We start from the raw sequence: 20935 nt of genomic DNA on the forward strand, positions 1-20935 counted from the left end.
ATTATTACTTCATAAATGCAATTTATTTTGTAGAAGAAATCTTTAAAACATTAGGTCCACTGTGGAAAAATAACAAAAGGGAATCTTCAAGGTAAATGATTTCTAACTTCTCAACCAGTTAATGCTGACTTTGCCATTTAGCCAATTTTCATTTACATAATTTTGCTTAATTTGGGTTCCCCTAAAACCAAAGACAGAGATAAGGACTTGTGATCAAGGAGCTTATTTGTGAGGTGATCCCAGGAAGCAGGAGTGTGGGAGTTGGGAAGTTTCTAGAGAAAGGAGAAATGCCAAAAAAATGTTTGTTGAAGGATAAGTTTCTGCTGTGAGCAACTGTGCCTTACTCTTAGAAAGGGACTTCTAAGGGACTGAGTAGAACATGGCTGAAGAATTGTCCCATTAAGGCATGGGAATGTTTATCCATCAACTCCCAGCCTGACAGCCTGGAGCTTCCCTCTGGAGGTCAGTCTACCCTCCAATCTCCTGCCCCAGCACTTCTGGGCTCTAGGATTAGGCAAGCAGCCTTCTGTGGTCTTGGAGAAAGCCCTGAGGCCCAAACCAGACCATGCCAAGAATAGGCACTCAAGGTAGGTGCAGGAACTACGTGGAACTGACCATCACAGTCCTCCTGAAGTTAGGTGGGCTGAGAGCATGTGGTCCAGAGACCACCAGGGTATATACTTATTTCTTTTGTATTTAAACCACTTTATTTACAAACAAAATACATACACACATACCCCTGCAACAGGGACAAAGCTTTTTTTTTTGACTAGTACAAAAAAGCAAATTAATTTTTTTTAAGATTTATTTATTCTTTTTGAGAGAGAGAGAGAGTGTGTGCGTGCACACAAGCAGAGGGAGGGGCAAAGGGAGAGAGAGAGAAATCCCCAGGCAGACCCCCCACTAAGCACAGAACCCAATGTGAGGCTCGATCCCAGGACCCTGAGCTCATGACCTGAGCCAAAATCAAGAGTTGGACGCTCAACTGATTGAACCACCCAGCCACCCCCACAGATTAATTTTTTAAATGCTATATTAAGTTTAGTATGGGAATTAAAGACAAGAGAAACATTTATCGAGATCTTTTTTAAAAGATTTTATTTTTTTAAAGTCATCTCTACATCCAACATGGGGCTCGAATTCACAACCCTCAGATCAGGAGTCACGTGCTGTACAGACTGAGCCAGCCAGGTGCCCCATCTGGATCATTCTTCACTCAGCATCCGCTAAACCTTGACATTGTGTTTTCACCCAAAGAACACTAATGTAAAATTAGATAGTGCTCTCAACATCATTAGTTATTAGGGAAATGCAAATCAAAACCATGGTGTGATACCACTTCATACCCACGGGATGGCTATAATAAAAAAGATGGACCGTAACAAGTGTTGGCAAGAATACGAGGAGACTGGAACTCTCACACATTACTGGTGGGAGTACAAAATGGTACTGCCACTTTAGAAAATAGGTTAGCAGTTTCTTAAACTTGTATTTCCCATATGACTGCCTAGCAATTCCACTCTTAGTAAGAGATTTGAAAACATCTCTTCACACAAAAACTTTCTACGCACATGTTCACGGCAGCATTATTCGTAATAGGCAAAATGGAAATGACTCAAATGTCCATCACCTGATGAGTGGATAAACAAAATGTGCTATATTCATCCCACGGGATATTATTCAGCCGTAAAAGGAATGAATTACTGATACATGAATAACATGGATGGACCTTGAAAATATGCTAAGTGAGAGAGGCCAGTCACAAAAGATCACATATCATAGGATTCCATTTATATGGAATGTCCAGAAGAGGCAAACCCAGTCTCTCAGGCACAAAGACCCTGTGTCTAGAGACAGAAGGCTGGGTAGTGGTTGCCTGGGGCAAAGAGTAGAGATGGGTTTTAGAATAAGCCATCCCTGGATTCAACAGTACAAGCCTTGAAATCTTGGACAATGTGTTTAAAAACTCCTGCCTTCAGTGTCCTTGACTCTACAATGGAAATAAGAATGCCAACCCCCGGGGCGCCTGGGTGGCTTAGTCGTTGGGCATCTGCCTTCGGCTCAGGTCATGGTCCCAGGGTCCTGGGATCGAGCCCCACATCCAGCTCCCTGCTCAGCGGAGAGCCTGCTTCTCCCTCTCCCACTCCCCCTGCTTGTGTTCCCTCTCTCACTGTGTCTCTCTCTGTCAAACAAATAAATAAAATCTTTAAAAAAAAAATGCCAACCCGCTGTGGAGATTAAATCGAGCAACGTAATAGGGTGTCTGACACAAAACACATTTAGTGAATGGTAACTATTATTACTACTACCACTATTATTGTTCTTGTTGTTGTTATTGATAAAGAACACAGGATGACGAAGTGCACAGGATAAGAGATACAAGGCTAAAATACATTAGAGAGTGGGCACAGAACTTCGGAGCAGAGACTGTGTTAATAATTTGATCATGATAGAACGTAAGGACTGATTTAATTGAATTAACTATCAATCTGATAAAATATGTTCAAAAACTATGGAGAAAGATTATAATTAGTATGGAGAACTGAGGGGAGCACAAAGATAATTTCCACACAGTTCAAAGAGGGGCTTTGTGGACTTCATGGGTGGGAACTCAGCCTTATAATTAAGAATTACTTCTCCAGGTAACTTTTTTTTTTAAGTTTATTTACTTACTTATTTAAGTAATCTTTACACCCAACGTGGGGCTCGAACTCACAACCCCAAGATAAGAGTCGGGTTGAGCCAGCCAGGTACCCCTCGCCAGGTTACTGTTGAGCTTGCCCCTGGGCCAGCTGACGAACATTTCCTCGTTTTAGTCCACCTGATCACACTGGACGTAAGTGTCATTATTATCCTGCTTTTCTGGACGACTTAAGTGACTTTCCCCAGGTCACAGAGTTAGGAAGTGGTAGTGTCACCCTTCAAACCAGTCTGTCTAAATTCAAAGCGTGTGCTTTACAAGGAAAGAAGGGGTCCAAGGAGGGGGAAGAAAGGAAGATGAAGATGAATCCTGAGGAGGACTGGCTGCTAAGCCCTGCACTTTCCCTTTAGATAGCCTCATCCAGGACAGTGAATTTGCCTACCTCTGGGCCTCATTCACATTGGGTTCACATGCACAACTCCAGGGGACCCCATTTACAGGAATCCACAGCCAGTGGTGGCAACCAGCTGCCCTTGTCAGCAGATGGTGGCTTACACAAAGATCACAAGGTGAGTGTGTGTGGTGGGGCCTGGCAGTGGGAAAAGGCTGGGAAAGGATGCTGGGATGTGATAGGCATGACCTGGAGATGTAGAAAGGTCAAACTGCAGCAGGGAAAGATGGCGGTTGGGTTTGTTGGTCCTGGAAAGTTTCAGACACGGTCACAGTCACAGTCATTTTATCCCCATTGTATCCTCTAAGACAGCTGGGGCTCAGAGGAGCCGGAGGGGGCTGGGCCATCAGTGAGGTGGGGGGTTAAAAGAGAGGAGGTGGAAGAAACCAGAGAAAAACCTTGCCTACTTGGCAGTTCTACTAAAGACTGTTTCTGAGTTGTTTTTGCTGTAGATGCTGGGGTGGAAAACAAAATGGGCTAATGATTGGTCTTTTCACTTAAAAAAGAAATACTCAGGAAGTTTTGATGACTCAGTAATGAAAGTGATATTGTTTTGAAGTATGAAGCATACAAGGGGAATTTTTTTGTAGGTGTATTTTTTTTTCACTGTTTGATTTTTCAAAAAAATTTTTTTTTGGAAATGGAAACATTTTTCCACCTCTGAGAGTCTCAGTTCTGGAAGATGTTATTTCTACCCACAAGTCAGCTCAACAATAACGCTCTAGATTTCTCCTTTGATTTTGGATGCCTGGTCTCTGAGAGCTTCAGCAGACTTTTGGAGGCCATTTTCCTGTTATACTCATTACATACATTACTGGTGGGAATACAAAATGGTACTGCCACTTTAGAAAATAGGTTAGCAGCCTGACATGGTTTCACCAAGTCACCAAGTGAAAGACTGGTAGACAAGGCTAGGCTCCAAATCCTAGAATTGACCTTTAGTCCCCAACTTAAGTTATAATAATATTTTTAAATGATGATAAACCCCAAATCATACCTGAAATTTCTCAGGAATTCTAAGTTAGGCTTGTGGATTTTAAATGAAAGGTGGATCAATTCAAATCCATCTGAGAAGAGGTATCCATGGTTGCTTATAATCCAATTATGCATTTAATAGTGTATGAATAATTAAACTTTTCAAAATATAGAGAGACACCACCCTTTACCTAGAGCTTTCAGATCTAAACTAGCGCACCCAAACCATTTGCAAGCCAACATGCTTTCTCACGTGCATGAAACATGACACCAAGTTTGTGGGTTGATTGTAGTAAAGATTTTTAAGGCGGAAAACTCTCCATTGCGCCACAATAGAGCAATTACACTAATATTTCCCATCTGAATAATGCCTCAAAGTTTACACAGCTGTTGCACGTGCACTTCTTGCTTACCCCTCACAATAAAGTGGATATTAGCCGTATACCTCTGGAGACTGAACAGCAGAGTGAAAGGCAGTGGTTTCCAAACATTTCTGCAGCCTAGAAAATTCTAATTAAAAAGTCATATATATAAAACCAGTGGGCCAAAGGTACCCTTTACCCCCACCTTGCTGGGGCCAACCTCTTCCAGAAGGTTCTCTTAAGCACAGTTCGAAGACCACGAGTATAATTTGAAAAAAAAAAAAAAAAGTAAGTTTTGAATTCAGACAAGCCCGGTGTTGATGAAACCTGACTTAACATCTATATATAAGCTGCAGACTACTTTGGATGCATTATTGAACCTCTCCAATTCTCAGTTCCCAATTTGTAAAATGGAAATGATAATATTGTAGAGTTCCTTGCCCTGTAAGTTTCTAACCTATACTGTGTCTTTGTCCCCTTAAGTGACTTGCTCACAGTACTGAAAAACTATCTTGGAAAATCTAAGTCTTCTGCCACCAAACTTAGGGCTTTTTCTACTCTATCATGTGACTACAGAGTGTGGAGGCCATGATAATGGCACAATGTCCTCTCCTCAAGAAACAAAGCAATGCATGTCTTGTATATAGGGCCTCCTTGTGAGAGAAGCTGAGTGGCAATTGGGAAGGAATGTTTAAAGTGTGTGTTCTTTACCCAGGTCTGAGACCCTTGGATGAATTTCAAGAGCTCTATGGTCTCCCCTGAAATTATGGGCAAAAATTTCAGATGTGTGCTGGGGTGCCTGGCTGGCTGAATTAGTAGAGCATATGCCTCCTGATCTCAGGGTCATGAGTTCAAGCCCCACGTTGGGCATAGAACCTACTTAAAAAAAATGTCAGATGTGTGCAGATGTGCATATTTCTGGGGAGATGGTGTGTAGCTTCAAAATTATCAAAAGTGTCCATAAAATAAGAGAAGTTTGGGACTCATAGACCAAGGAGTCTTGATCATGAACTTTGATGTTCCTTTTACAAAGCCAGAGACTGTTATCAGCTCTTCCAATCCGTCCAACAGAGGCCTGTGATTCCCAAACTTAGCGAGTTTAAGAACCATATGCATATAATAGCCAAATACAAATATGACTGGGTATTAGATGATGTTAAGGAATGATGTATTTTTAGGTACTATTAAAGAAAACTTTTCAGATAATTTAATTATGAACATATGTAAAGATTTTTCACCATAAGACATTGCTACCATTCAAGGAGAAAGGTCTTATCGGGCCCATTCAAAGATTCACTCTTATTTTATGGAAAAAGAGACCAGTAAGATATTCAACATAGAACAGACTAAAAAAGCAAAAAACAAACAAAACAAAACAAAACAAAACAAAACAAAACAAAAAAATAAACCAAAACTAAAGTTCACTGGATCCTTGACTGGCAGCCATTTGGGTGGATAAATAACTGGTTTTCAGACAAGCTTTAGTCTCATTAGTTTCATCAGAAAAGTGCTTAAGAATTTTATCATGAGTGTAAATATATTTGCAGAAGGTGGTTATGAATTACATTATGCAAAAATGTTCTGTCTCTGACCTGGTTTGGGACAAGTTGGTTTTGTTTTTGTTTTTGTTTTTAAGTAATCTCCACACCCAACGTGGGGCTCGAACTCATGATCCTTAGATTAAAAGTTGCATGCTCTATGGACTCAGCCAGCCAGGTGTCCCACAAGTTTTCTTTTTAAGTGTGAGAGTGGCATTGTCATCCTGCCCTCTCCCCTCTTTTTTTTTTTTACTAAGATTTTGGTAATGATCTACTGAAAACAACAGATTTTTTCCCCCAAAAGTTTACTCTTCATTTAGGACAGAATGAGAAAATCATGAGGCTGGAATTACATATTTTATTTATTTATATTATTAATTTGTTTTATTTTTTTGCAGCTTTATTGAGATAAAATTGATATTTAACATTGTGTAAGTTTAAAGTGAACAACATGATGATTTCACATACATACATACTGTGACATGATTACCATAATAGAGTTAGTTAAAACCTCTGTCACTTCACATAATTACAATTTTTTTGCCTGTGTGATGATAATATTTAAGATTGACTCTCAGGCCACCTGGGTGGCTCAGTTGGTTAGGTATCTGACTCTTGGTTTCAGGTCCTGATCTCAGAGTCATGAGATCGAGCCCCGCATTGGGCTCTGTGCTCAGCAGGGAGTCTGCTGGAGATTCTCTCTCTCCCCCTTCCTCTGCCCTTCCCCCACGTGCTTACGCTCTCTCTCTCTCTCTCTCAAATAAATAAATAAGTCTTAAAAAAAAAAAAGATCCACTCTCTTAGCAACTTTCAAGTATATAATACATACTGTTAACTATAGTCACCATGTTGTACATTAGATCCCTAAAACTTATTCATCTTATAACTGGAAGTTTGTACTTTTTGACCAACATTTCCTCATTCCCTGGCCCCTCACCATTCCAGCCCCTGGCAACCACCATTCTACTCTCTGCTTCTCTGAGTTCAGCTGTGTTAAATTGCACAGAGAAGTGAGAATATACAATGTTTGTCCTTCTCTGTCGAATTTACTTCACTTAAATCCATGTTGTCACATATCATAAGATTTCCTCCTTTCTCATGGCCACTAGAAAGGAGGAAATCCATATTTATCACATTTTCTTTATCCATTCATCTGTTGACAGACACTTAGATTGCCTCCGTATCTTGGCTACTGTGAATGATGCTGCTTACATAGGAGTGCAGAGATCTCTTCCATATCCTATTTTCATTTCCTATTTCATTTCAATACCCAGAAGTGGGATTGCTGGCTCATATGGCATTTCTATTTTTAATTTTTTGAGGAATCTCCATACTGTTTTCTGTAGTGGCTGTTACCAGTTCACAATCCCACCAACAGCTCACAAAGGTTCCCTTTCTCCACATCCTCACCAACATTCGTCTTTTTCATAACAGTCATTCTAACAGGTATGAGGTGATATCTCATTGTGGTTTTGAATTACATTTCCCTGATGATTAGTGATGTTTTCATATACCTGTTCTTTTCATGTATCTGTTGGCCATTTGTATGTCTTCTTTAGGAAAATGTCTGTTATGTTCCTCTTCTCATTTTTTAATTGAATTGTTTGGTTTTCTTGCTATTGAGTTGTATGTGTTCCTTAAGTATTTTGGATAGTGACCCCTTACCAGATAGATAGCTTGCAAATATTTTCTCCCATTCCATAGGTTGCCTTTTCATTTTGTTGTTTCTTTTGCTGTACAGAAAATTTGGGGGTTTGATGTAGTCCCATTTGTTGATTTTTGCTCTTGTTGCTTGGGTTTTTGGTGTCATATCCAAAAAATCATTGCCAAGACCAATGTCAAGGAGCTTTTTCCTTATTTTTTTTTTCTAGGAGTTTTATGGTCTCGAGTCTAATCTTTAAGTCTTTAATCCATTTCAAGTTAATTTTTATGAATGGTACAAGATAGGGGTTTGAATTCATTCTTTTGCATGTGATTATCCAGCTTACTCAACACCATTTATTGAAGAGATCATCCTTTCTTTTTTTGAGTATTCTTGGCTCTCTTGTCAAATGTTAGTTGACCGTTTATGCAACGGTTTATTTCTGGGCTCTCAACTCTGTTCTGTTGGTATATGTGTCTGTTTTTATGCCAGTGCCGTACTGTTTTGGTAACTGGCTTTGTGATATGGTTTGAAATCAGGAAATATAATGCCTCCAGCTTTATTCTTCTTTGTCAGGATTGCTTTGGCTATTCATGGTTTTTTTTTTGTAATTTCACACGAATTTTAGATTTTTTTTTAAATTTCTGTGAAAAATGCCATTGGAATTTTGATAGGAATTGCATTGTATCTATAGATGGCTTTGGGTAGTATGGACATTTTAACAATATTAATTCTTCTGACCCATGAACATGGGATTTACTTGTATCTTCCTCAGTTTCTTTCATCAAAATCTTATAGTTTTCAGGGTACAGATCTTTCATCTCCTTGGTTAAATTTATTCCTTAGGATTTTTATTGTTTCTGATGCTATTGTAAATGGGATTATTCTCTTCTCAGGTATTTTGTTGATAGTGTATAGAAATACAATTGATTTCTGATGTTGATTTTGTATCCTAGCAAATTTACTGAATTTGTTGATTAGTTTTAACAGTTTTTTGGTGGAGCCTTTAGGATTTTTTTAATATATTAGGTCATATCATCTGCAAACAGAGATCATTTTACTTCTTCCAATCCAATTTGGATGCTTTTTCTTACTTTTTTCTTGCAGAATTGCTCTGTACCATGTTGAATGGGAGTGATGAAAATGTGCACTCTTGTCTTGTTCCTGATCTTAGAGGAAAAGCTTTCAACTTTCCATCACTGAGTATGATGTGGGCTGTGGGCTTGTCATATATGGCTTTCATTATGTTGAGGTATATTCTTTCTATACCCAATTTGTTGAGAGTTTTTATCATGAAAGGATGTTGTATTTTGTCAAATGCTTTTTCTGTATCTATTGAGATGATCATATGATTTTTATCATGCATTTTTTAAATGCAATATATCACATTTATTGATCTGGGTATGTTGAACCATCCTTGCATCCCAGGGATAAATCCCACTTAATCATGGTGTATGATACTTTTAATGGACTGTTGAATTTGTTTTGCTAGTATTTTGTTGAGAATTTTTGCATCTGTATTTATGAGGGATGTTGGCCTATTGTTTTTGGGTTTTGTTTGCTTGGTTTTGTTTTTGTTTTTGTTTTGTTTTTTGGGTTTTTTTTTGTAGAGTCCTTATGTGGCTGGTTTCATAAAAATGACTTTGGGAATGTTCACTCCTATTTAACTTTTTGAAAGAATTTGAGAGGGATTGGCATTAATTCTTTTAAAAATTTTTTTTTAAAGATTTTATTTATTTATTTGACAGAGAGACACACAGCAAGGGAGCGAACACAAGCAGGTGGAGTAGGAGAGGGAGAAGCAGGCTTCCTGCATAACAGGTAGCCTGATGTGGGGCTCGATCTCAGCACCCTGGGATCATGACCTGAGCCAAAGGTAGATGCTTAATGACTGAGCCACCCAGGTGCCCCAATTCTTTTAAAATATTTGATAGAATTCACCAGTAAAACCATCTGGTCCTGGGCTTTTCTTCATTGGGATGTTTTGTATTATGACTCAATCCCCTTACTCATTATTAATCTGTTCAAATTTTCTATTTCTTCATGATTCAGTCTTGGTACGTTTCTAGGAATTTATCTACTTCTTCCAGGCTATCCAATTTGTTATACTCCCCTCTTTTTAAATAATAAACTTACAAAATTTTTAGAATAGTTTTAGGTTTACCAAAATATTGCAAAGCCAGTACAAAATTCCTATATATCCCAGACCCAGTTTTCCCTATTGTGACATCTTACATTACTCTGATACATTTGTTGCAACTAAGGAACCAATATTGGCACATTACTATTAACTAAAATATATGCTTTATTTGAATTTTACTAGTGCCTTTCTCATGTTATATTAGGTGCATTCTATCAACATGACATCACTGATGATGTTGACTTTGATTACTTGGCCAAGGTAGCGTTTGCAGTTTGCTAGACTTTTCCACTGTAGAGTTACTTTCACCCTTCTTTCCATACACTATTCTTTGGAAACAGTCAATAAGCACAGTCCACATTCATCTTCCCTAAAAGGGTTTTTAGCTACATACTGAAACATTTAGAGATGAAATAACATGATATTAAATATTTGTTTTAAAATATTTTAGCAGGGGTGCCTGGGTGGCTCAGTTGGTTAAGCATCCGACTCTTGATTTCGGGTCAGGTCATGATCTCAGGGTCCTGGGATCAAGCCCCACATTGGGCTCCCTGCTCAGTGGGGAGTCTGTTTCTTCCTCTCCCTCTGCCCCTCCCCCCACTTGTATTTTCTCTTGCTCACTCTCTCAAATAAATAAAATCTTTTTAAAAAATAAAAAAAATATTTTAGCAAAGAAAAAAAACCATAGAGAGGGGAGATAGATAAAATTAACTTTAGTGATATGCATATGACTAGAGAAGCAGGCAATGTGTATACTAGAAGACAAAGAATTTTAAGCAAATTTTTGGTGTCTCCTTCACTGAGAGATCAGCTACAACATGTATAATTTCTAGAATATCTATCTAACCAGCTTTAGGATCCTATTTTTTTTTCTTCATAAACTGAACTCTGTCCCTGAATTCCTCTCACCCCTTTCAGCTCTTCGGACCCCTGTGCATTTAACTTAATAAATTTCATTATATTTATTAAATTGGATTTTGTCTCTTGTTAGTATGACTAAATATTTATGTTATCCCCCCAACTCCAAATCATATGTTAAAATCCTAACCCCCCAAGGTGATGGTATTTGGAGGTTGGGTCTTTTGGAAGGTGATTAGTTCATGAAGGTGGGACTCTCACGATTAAGATCTGTGCCCTCGTCAGAGACCCCAGAGAGGTAGTTTGCCCCTTCTGCCTTTTGAGGACACAGTAAAAAGATAGCTGTCTATGAGGAAGCAGGCTCTCACCAGATGCTGAATCAGCCAATACCTTGATCTTGGACTTCCCAGCCTCTAAGACTGTGAGAAATACATTTCTGTTATTCCTAAGCCACCCAGTGTATGATAATTTGTTATAGCAGCCCAAACAGACCAAGATACTTGCAGAGCATAATTTACTCCCATTATTCCTTTGGTTTAACCAAGTAAGGTCCTTGCCCATCAAAGATGCTCAATAAATATTTGGGAATGGGGAAAAAAAAAAAATCACCTGGGAAGGTATTTGTTTCAAGGTGAAAATTCCTGAACCCTGCTCCCCCATGATTCTGGGAATCCACATGTTAATTAAGCTCTGTCTCCTTGTTTGATATAAGCGCTTCATGGACCATGCTTTTGGAAACACTACCTAAATTATAAAGGCAAAGACCATCTGGATGATCCCTGTATTTCATACATGTTTCTGATGAATGGACACACTAATGAGTGAAAGAATTTATGCTCCCTGTGGATGGATGAGAAAAGTGGATCCACAACTAACTTTTATTATCAGCTTTGACACAGTCGTGGCCATAGGTCGCTTGCTTTATTCTCAAAATCAACTAGTCAGGCAAAATCATAACAAGTACGAAAATGATGACACAGGGCGTAAAAGACTTGCCTCAAGTTTTCTGCCTTCAATGTGGCTAGTTCTGTCCACCTTTATCAGCTTTTTCACTACACTGATTTATTGATTAATTTTATAACCACCACTTTATCGCAGGCATTCTGTGAGGCACTGGAGAAATAGAGCTGGATAAGAAAATTCCTGGTGCTCAATAGCTCCATGGTAGAAAAGAAAACCAGTGACTGCACCAAAGTGTTTTATTTTTTTTTTTCCATCTTTTTTTTTTTTAATTTTTTTATTGTTATGTTAATCCCCATACATCATTAGTTTTAGATATAGTGTTCCATGATTCATTGTTTGTGCATAACACCCAGTGCTCCATGCAGAACGTGCCCTCCTCAATACCCATCACCAGGCTAACCCATCCTCCCAACCCCCTCCCCTCTAGAACCCTCAGTTTGTTTTTCAGAGTCCATTGTCTCTCATGGTTCTTCTCCCCCTCCAATTTCCCCCCCTTCATTCTTCCCCTCCTGCTACATTCTTCTTCTTTTTTTCTTTCTTAACATATATTGCATTATTTGTTTCAGAGTGCACCATAGTGTTTTAAATGTTCTAAGAGAGAGAACCCATTTTCCAGTGTAGACTTTACAAATCATCCATGTAATTGCATGAACGGAGGGTGTTAAATCTCTAGAAACGTTCGGCTTCTATCTTTTGTGGTCAGGTGATCAAAACAACTATCCATTCCTCATTCTGTTGCCTGGGTTCTGTGGCTTAAAGATTCCACTCAGACAAGTTTCTTGGCTCCATCTGTGGCTCTTCCTCCCACGCCGGAGCCAGTACCAGGCATGGCAAACCTACTCATTTAGCTTGAAGCTCTCCGGCAACCCACACTTTAAGGGGAATACAATCAGTTACATACTTTACAGTTTCCTTAAGATAAAAAGCACAACACAAGTGGATAGTACTTTAAATGTCTGGGGAGCAATATGGTATAGTAGAAGAAACCGAGAATCAGGAATCTGAGGGGAAACCGTAACAATAAAAGCACAGACTTGCTTTTTTTTCTTTTTCTTTTTCCTCCTTTTTTTTTTTTTCTTTTTTGCACAAAGCCTTCAGTCCCCGGAGCCCTTTCCTGTGTGAACTCTGTGACATTGAGCAAGTCATAGAGTCTCTGGACCTTGGTTTCCTTATCTGTAAAATGAGAGGGTTGGACCCGGGTTATCTCTAATGTTCCTTGCAGCTTGAAAGGTCTGATAAGAGCTTTATCTATGCTATGACTTCATGTAAAGATCCAGCTGGGCTACTCCTCCCCTCCGCCAGCTCTGGGCTAACCTATGGGGTCATGCCATTCAAATATATGGACATGAAATGAAAAACTGAAAAGTATTTTATGTATGTTGGGGCACGAGGAACTTAGAATCTAAGACTTAAAAAGATACAGTCCTGTAGAAAAGTTATATAGAAAAAGTGGAAACTATTTGAGGGGTGCCTAGCTGGCTTACTTGGGGGAATATGCAACTCTTGATCTTGGGGTTGTAAGTTCGAGCCCCATGTTGGGTATAGAGATTGCTTAAAAAAAATAAATAAAATTAAACAAAAGGAAAAGAAAAAGTGGAAATTAATTGAGACAGCTAGCAGGGAGCAAAGCAGCACAGACTTTTGACATGGTCTGGATAGGCCTGGTGGTCAGAATAGACATCCTTTCATCGTTTCTATTATAGTATGTTTGGTCATTGACCAGAAATGTAAGGAATGCTCACTGTTGCAAGACACTAGGTTAGGTCCTAAAAATACTGAGGGAAAAAGTAAGCTGAAAATTCCATTATTTGGCTAGAATATAGTTAAAATTAAAACTGCTTCAGGATTTAAAAAGATCAAGAAATTTCTTAAAAAAAATGATAAACAAACTTTTATTTTTTTTCTTTTCCCAGTTTTTGTTAAATTCCAGTTAGTGAACATACAGTGTAATAACAAACTTTTATAATAAATATTGAAGGACTATAGCTGCATATTAAAATTTCTATACATCTTTGCCATTAGGAATTTCCCAAAGAATGAAAACAGAAAATACTGTTTTGAAAGGGCTTGCCAAATTTTTAGTAAAAATAGTTTTCTGTATTTGGGGAAAGTGTAATAATGGTATTTTAGATAAAGTATTGTGTTTGTCTTTGGACTTAAATGGTGCTAGATAATTATGAAAATTGTTCTGTACCCATTTAATACAAAAGAGATGTAGTCACTTGGCCTTATTATTTCAAGGGTAACTAAGGTTAAAAAAAAAATCTATCTATCTTTTTATCTGAAACAAAAAATGAGAACTATAAAACACCTGTATTATTTTTCTTTTTCTATTTTGGGATTTGATCTCAGGCTGATCAACTCCAGGGACCATGGTCTTTACCTTCGATCATACTGTACAGAATGCAGTAAATTAAATTCCAGGCTCCTAAATACTTTGAGGTCCCGCTTGGAAAGGGAAGGAAGAAACAGTAAGAGGAAAACCAATTGCAAAAGAATGACAAATGCTATCAATGGACAGAAATGGAGTCTGTGTGGCTGAAACCAGTGGTAATGTAAGTGAAGGCTAAGAGAAAGCTAGAAGGATTGGGTTTGTAATTGGACAATGGGAAATTGGAATTTTATTTTCTAAGGCAGAGCTGTTTAGGATGATGATAAATTTCTGGTTGGGTCCCTGGAAGTAAGTGTTGTGTTATGAGAGACAAGTTTTCTTGAAGAAACTCCAAGAATTGTGAATCACTTATTTAGATAAATCTGTGGCATGAATACTGAAACCTCCTAGTGATGTGGTCTGAGAATGTGATATCTATGATTGCTGCCTTTTGGAAAGTATCAAACTTTACCTTGTGGCCTTGTCAAATTTTGTTAATTTCCTATGGCAGATTTGGAAAGCATGTGTATTCTTAGTTTACTGTGCTTGTTTTGCTTTGCTTTCACCTACTCTAAGAGCTTCTGTCTTTTAATAAGGAAACTTAAATATTTATACTTAGTCTGATATGTTTGTCCTTATGCCTGCTACATCACTCTTTGGTTACAAGCAACAACAGAAACCAACTCTGGTTAACATGAACAAAAGGCAAAAATATTGATTACGGAAAACTAATAGTAAGGCTGGAAGCAAGCAGTAGGTCTTAGTTTCCAAAAATACTGCAACAACTTCCATCCCACATGTTCTTCTTTAATGTGACTTGGACACTCCTCACATCAAAAGATGGGAAATATGTCTTCCTCTTGAACTAGGTAGCTTTGTGACAATGGCAGAATTAAAGTCACATGACCTTTGAGGCTAGGTCATAAAAGGTGATACAACTTTTATCTGGTTTTCATGAAATGCTTGTTCTTGAAATTCAGCCACCATGTCAAGAAGACCCAACACCCCACAGAGGGACTGACCTGGAGAGGAACCAAAGTTTCCAGCCATCAGCTTTGGCTGAACACTCAGCAAGGTAACCAGCACCAAATTTACTGGGTCAGTGAGTGAGTCGTTTTGGAAGTGGGTCCTCCAGCCCTAGCTGATGGTCTGTGAAGCACATGAGCCTTCCCTACCAACTCTGGCCAGATTACAGATTTGTGAGCTGAAGAGATTAATTGTTGTTTTATTCATTAAGTTTTGAGGTGGTTTGTTGCACAGCAATAGATAACTAGCACAGACAACCAAGCTTAAAAATGGGCAGGAAGCAAGGCAACTTCTGAGAAATAGAAAGGAGAAATGGACTCTGGTAAATACCTATGGGTAGGGTACCACAAATGGAATGAATGACCACTAACCATTTTCATTCTTCTCTCTTTTTTTTTTTAAGATTTTGTTTATTTATTTGAGAGAGAGAGAATGAGAGACAGAGAGCATGAGAGGGAGGAGGGTCAGAGGGAGAAGCAGACTCCCTGCTGAGCAGGGACCCCCATGTGGGACTCGATCCCGGGACTCCAGGATCATGACCTGAGCAGAAGGCAGTCGCTTAACCAACTGAGCCACCCAGGTGCCTCTTAAACATCCAGTTTATATTTGCCTGTGTGGTGACCCTTATATCAATCATGCAAAATTGACTTACATTTTTCTGTGTATGTTTAGAGATTGTATGTAAATACATCTCCAAATAAGATAAAAATCTTCTCATGCTTTTCTCTCTCTCCCTTCCTTTTACCCTCATGATAAGATGATTTTAGTTATAGGTTATCATTATTTCATTTTTACTTTATGAATCAGCAATGATAAAGACAATGAAAAGTTTTAATTTTTATTTTCTGTAACAAGAAGTGTTTGGTTACAAATAACAGAATACCCAACTAAAGGTGGCTTAAACAAATTGAGAAAGACTTATTATGTTCCATAAGAAGAAGGTCAGTCATCTTGTTCCTGGATTAGTTAACTTAGTGACTACTTTAATGATGTCATGAAGGATCTAATACCTTTCATCTTTTGCTTTCATTCCCAAGCTCATCCTGACCTGGCAGGAAGATGGCTGCTATAGCTCTAGCAATTATTTCCGCACACGCCCATATCTGAGACAATGTATTTGTTACCTATTACTGTGTAACAAATCAAGTGGCTTAAAAGAACAGTAAAATATATGATCTCTCACGGTTTCTGTGGGTCAGGGATTTGGCAGCAGCTTGACTGAACTGTCGTAGCTCAGGGTCTCTCACGAAATTGCATTCAGAGCCACCTGGAATCACAGTCATCTGAAGGTTCGACTGGGCTGGAACATCCATCTCAAGGCAGCTCACTCACAAGGCTGGCAAGCTGCATGAAACGTCCACAGGATGTGATGATTGGCTCCCCTGACAGCAGTGGTTTTCAACTGGGAATGATCTTGCCTGCCAGGGGACATCTAGCAATGTCTGGAGATATTTGGGGTTGTCATAACTGGGAAGGTGTTATTGGCAGCGAGTGCGTAGAGACCAGGAGTGCTGTTAAACATCCTACGCTGTACAAGGTAGCCCCCTGCAGCAAGAGTTATCAGACCCAAAGTGTCCATAATGGTGAGGTTGAGAACCCTGGCATTCGAGCTGGGAACCAAGAGAACAAGGTAAAAGCTGAAATGCCTCTTATTACTCAGGTTTGGCAGTCCTCTATTCTATGTTAGTGGGCCCTACACAAGGGTGTAAATACCAGGAGGTGAGGCTTGTTGGAAGCCATCTTGGAGAATGATTACCACAAGCAGAAAGCTGTTCCTGGCACTCTTCTCTTCTCTTTGGTCCCTTTTCTTTTTTCAGTTTTCAAAGAGGAAAACCATTTTTATAACCCCCCACCAGACTTCTCTTCACTTCCCTTAAGTCAGTGTTGCAAGATATGTCTGTGCCTAAAGCAATTATTAGGACAAAGAATAGAAAATTATATGATGATTTTAGACCAGTTAATGTTGTCTCCCTCTGGTACTAGGAAGAGCTCATATTCTTTAAATACATGGAGGATACATTCTCAGAATCAGAGTTTTGCTAGTAAGGAAGAAAGAGAATGACTTTGTATGAGTCATACACAGGGTTCGCTATCTTTGCTTCCCATTGTCTTTTATATCACACATTTTCTTCTTGGATTCACTTTTCTCTTTGGCAGAATACATTTTCCAATAATAATTTAAGAAATAACCAACCATTTGAATCCCTAGGTCTCTGAAAATATGTGATTATTTTGTACTTTCTTAAATGCTAATTTAGTTGGGTAGAGAATTCTACATTAGAATACTTTGTCCCATTTTCCCATATGTTAGATTGATTTGTCCCAGCATCCATTGTTGCTGATGAAAAATAGGTGAACTGGTTAGAATTTCCTTATCCTTGATGCTCTGAAATTCCATCATGATGTGTTCAAGTGTGGTATTTTTTACTTATGCACTAAATGGGAGCTTTTAGCCTGAAGATAAATTTTCTTTTCTTTTTCCCTTTTTTAAAAGATTTTATTTATTTGAGAGAGAGAGAGAGGGAGAACACAAAGGGAGAATGAGAGGGAGAAGCAGACTCCCCACTGAGCAGGGAGCCTGATGTGGGACTCAATCCCAGGACCCTGAGATCATGACCTGAGCTGAAGGCAGATGCTTAACCATCTGAGCCACCTAGACGCCCTGAAGATACATTTTTCTATTATTTCTTTGAGTATTCCTTTCTATCCATTCTCTATATGGATATCAGATGAATGTTGGAACTTTGATTTATTCTCCATATTACTTAAATTTTTGCTCATTGCTTTATCTATCCTTTCTTCTGCAATTTGGGATAAAACTGGGCCCAATCTTCTAGCTTACTAATTCACCTTTCAGTTCAGCTTGAGTCAGTATAGCATGGTGATTAAAAGCCTGAGTTCAAATCCTGGTTCAGTCATTTATTACTGTGTTGCCTTGAGTAAGTTAATTGAACTTTGAAGTCTTCAGTTTACTCATATGTAAAATGAGTATGCTAATATTATTGCCTACTTCAGAAGATTATAAAGATTAAATATGTTAATGCATGACTGCTTAGAGGAGTATCTGCGGCATAGTATTACTTATTATTTTTCAATCTATAAATTTATTTTATTTATAGATTATTTATTTGAGAGAGAGAGAGAGAGAGAGAGCACGAATGGGGGGAGGGGCGGAGGGAGAGGGAGAAGCAGGTTTCCCCGCTGAGCAGGGAGCCCATCATGGGACTCAATCCCAGGACCCTGGGATTATGACCTGAACCGAAGGCAGATGCTCAACCGACTGAGCCACCCAGGCGCCCCTATACATTCACTTAAAAAATTTCAATAAATATATTAACTATTCATCTAACTGGTTTGTTTTCATAATAACTTGGTTATTTTATGAATGTAAGATCCTGTATTATTTTTTTGAGGATAATATATATGTATATATGTTATCAAATTTCTTTTTGCTCTATGAACAATAACTTTGGGTATTCAGTCTGTTTGTTGATTGCAGTTGGTTCCTTTCTTTCATAGTAATAGCTTTTTAGGAACAATCGGTGGATTGTTTGAAAATCTCATTTGCCTATCTGTGGTGTCGACTCTAAAAGATTTTATTTATTTATTTATTGGAGAGAGAGAGAGAGAGAGAGAGAGAGCATGAGCAGGGGGAGGGGCAGAAGGAGAGGGAGAGAGAATCCCCAAGCAGACTCCCCACTCAGTGGGGAGCACGACTCAAGGCTGGATCCCATGACCCTGAGATCATGACCCGAGTGAAAATCAAGAGTGGATGCTTAACCGCCTGAGCCACCCAGGAACCCTTGTGGTGCCAATTCTAATTCTGAGTGCTTGCTTTGCTGACTGTGGTGTGAAGGGGGGCAGCACAGAACGTCCTGCATGGCAGGGGATACAGGTAGTTTACCTTCTGTGTGTGTCTGTGCACGTGTGTGTGCATGTGTATGTGGTCTCCTTTCTCCTGGCAACTGGTCAGCAGCCCTTGGGATGATACCCTCTCTCCTTGACCCAAGCACCCATACTTACAGAGAGAGCATCTGTCAGGGTTGGGGGTGGACATGTCCACCCACTGATTCTCATTATCCTGCTTGATTTTGGTCCCATCATTTGTCACCATCTAACATAATCTTAGTTATGGATCATTTATTTACAATTTGATTATTTCCCTCTGTGAAAGCAAATCTCCAGGACCTACTATTGTGCCTCGCACAGAGTAAATGATTTATGTATTTATGGAATGAATGGATTAATGCCATTCTTTAGTTTCTTACCGTGATGGAAGTGTCTGGTCCTTGTAGCCGTTACCTCTGAGCTGGAAGCCTCCCCAGCTCTCACCCTGGTCCTACCCTGTACAGTTTTGGTTTACAGATCTACTGGCAATCAAATCCTACCTGCTTTACCTAATCCAGGAAGTCCTCTGAATTGCTGGACCACTGATGCTCCCTTTTTTGTCTTCCAGAACACTAATGAATGTTTTAAAATACATTTCCTGTTATATCTAGGGATTTGTGGGGCTAGAAGGTGTACAGAGCGTGCTTTTAGAAGCTCTACAAGCTGTGTTACTGATTTCCACAGTGTTTATTTTAGTTGGAGCATGGATGTGACATGAAATAACATTGACTCTAATAGAGGGAACTGAACCCCCTTTGGGATTCTCTCCTTTTTATAAATATTTTTAAAATAGAAAAATATTTCAAATATACAGAAAGATACAGAGAACAATACAATAAATACTAATTAGGAACCATCCATCCAGATTTCAGAATTCCAAACATTTAGCAATATTTGCTCAAGATCTTTTTTTTTTTTTAAATTAGATACCATTGTTGGAGCCTCCTTTGTACCTTCTCATCAGATTCCTCGTCCACACTTCTCACTATCCTGAAGCTGATCTGTGTCCTTCCTGCCTGTGTCCATGCTTTTTATACATGTTTTATAAACATATCTATGTTTCAGAAACACAGATATGTTTATAGACATAAACAGCACATTGTACTGTTTTACAGGATTTCAAATTGTACATAAATGATATAAATTCTTTGAATCCTTCAGATGACACCAAGAGAAAAATCTCACTTTGGTCAAATTTTGAATGCCTTTTCTGGCATTTGCTAATTTCTCTTTTAACAAAGGAATAGCAGGCCTCAGGCTAGAAGCCTGGAGCAGGCAGCCGTAGCTAAAATTAAATAATATTGCTTTAGTTCCCAGTATATTTATTTTGATGGTTTCCTTCTATTTTTTAGCAAGTGTTGTTACCTTTCCCTTTATAGTAGTGATTTATTGATTTATTGATTTGAGAGAGGGGGCACATCCGTGCCAGTGGGTGGGGAGGGGGTGAAGGGGCAGAGGGAGAGGGAGAGACTGGGAGAGAGAATCGTAAGCAGGCTCCACACCCAGCGCTGAGCCCTATGTGGGGCTCATCTCATTACTCTGAGATCATGACGGAGCCAAAATCAAGAGTCAGATACCCAACCGACTGAGATGCCCAGGCACCCTTGTTTCCTTTTAAATTAAATAAGAAAAAAAGAAAAGTGTTGATTTAAAGAAAAATATTAAGTAGATAATAGGATGGGGGGTACACAGACATAACAAAAAATGAGAGGAGCTTGTATTGAAATGGCTGAAATTTGATACACACTTGACCTCAAGGATAATGTTCAAGTTCCTTAATGAGACATGAGAAGCTGACCTTTACTTCTCTTAGCCCAGTCACCACTATTAGCTCACCTAGGGCACAAACAGCTTGGAGTTTGCTCCTTCCGTTCCTAGCTGAAGGTGCCTCGGTTATTGTAATCTCTCCTTATATGGTATTTCCTGCAACCATCACTGCCCCCCCACCCCTGCCTCCGCTTGACTCTGCTCATCCAGTCAGCCTCTACGAAGCCCTCCCCCACTTAGTACCCATCATTGTATTGAACATATAGCCTTCAAATTCTAAATCCAAGGGTAGAATTTAGTGCCAGTATCACAG

This window comes from Halichoerus grypus, chromosome 1, assembly GCF_964656455.1.
Source record: "Halichoerus grypus chromosome 1, mHalGry1.hap1.1, whole genome shotgun sequence".
NCBI classification, from domain to species: Eukaryota; Metazoa; Chordata; class Mammalia; order Carnivora; family Phocidae; genus Halichoerus; species Halichoerus grypus.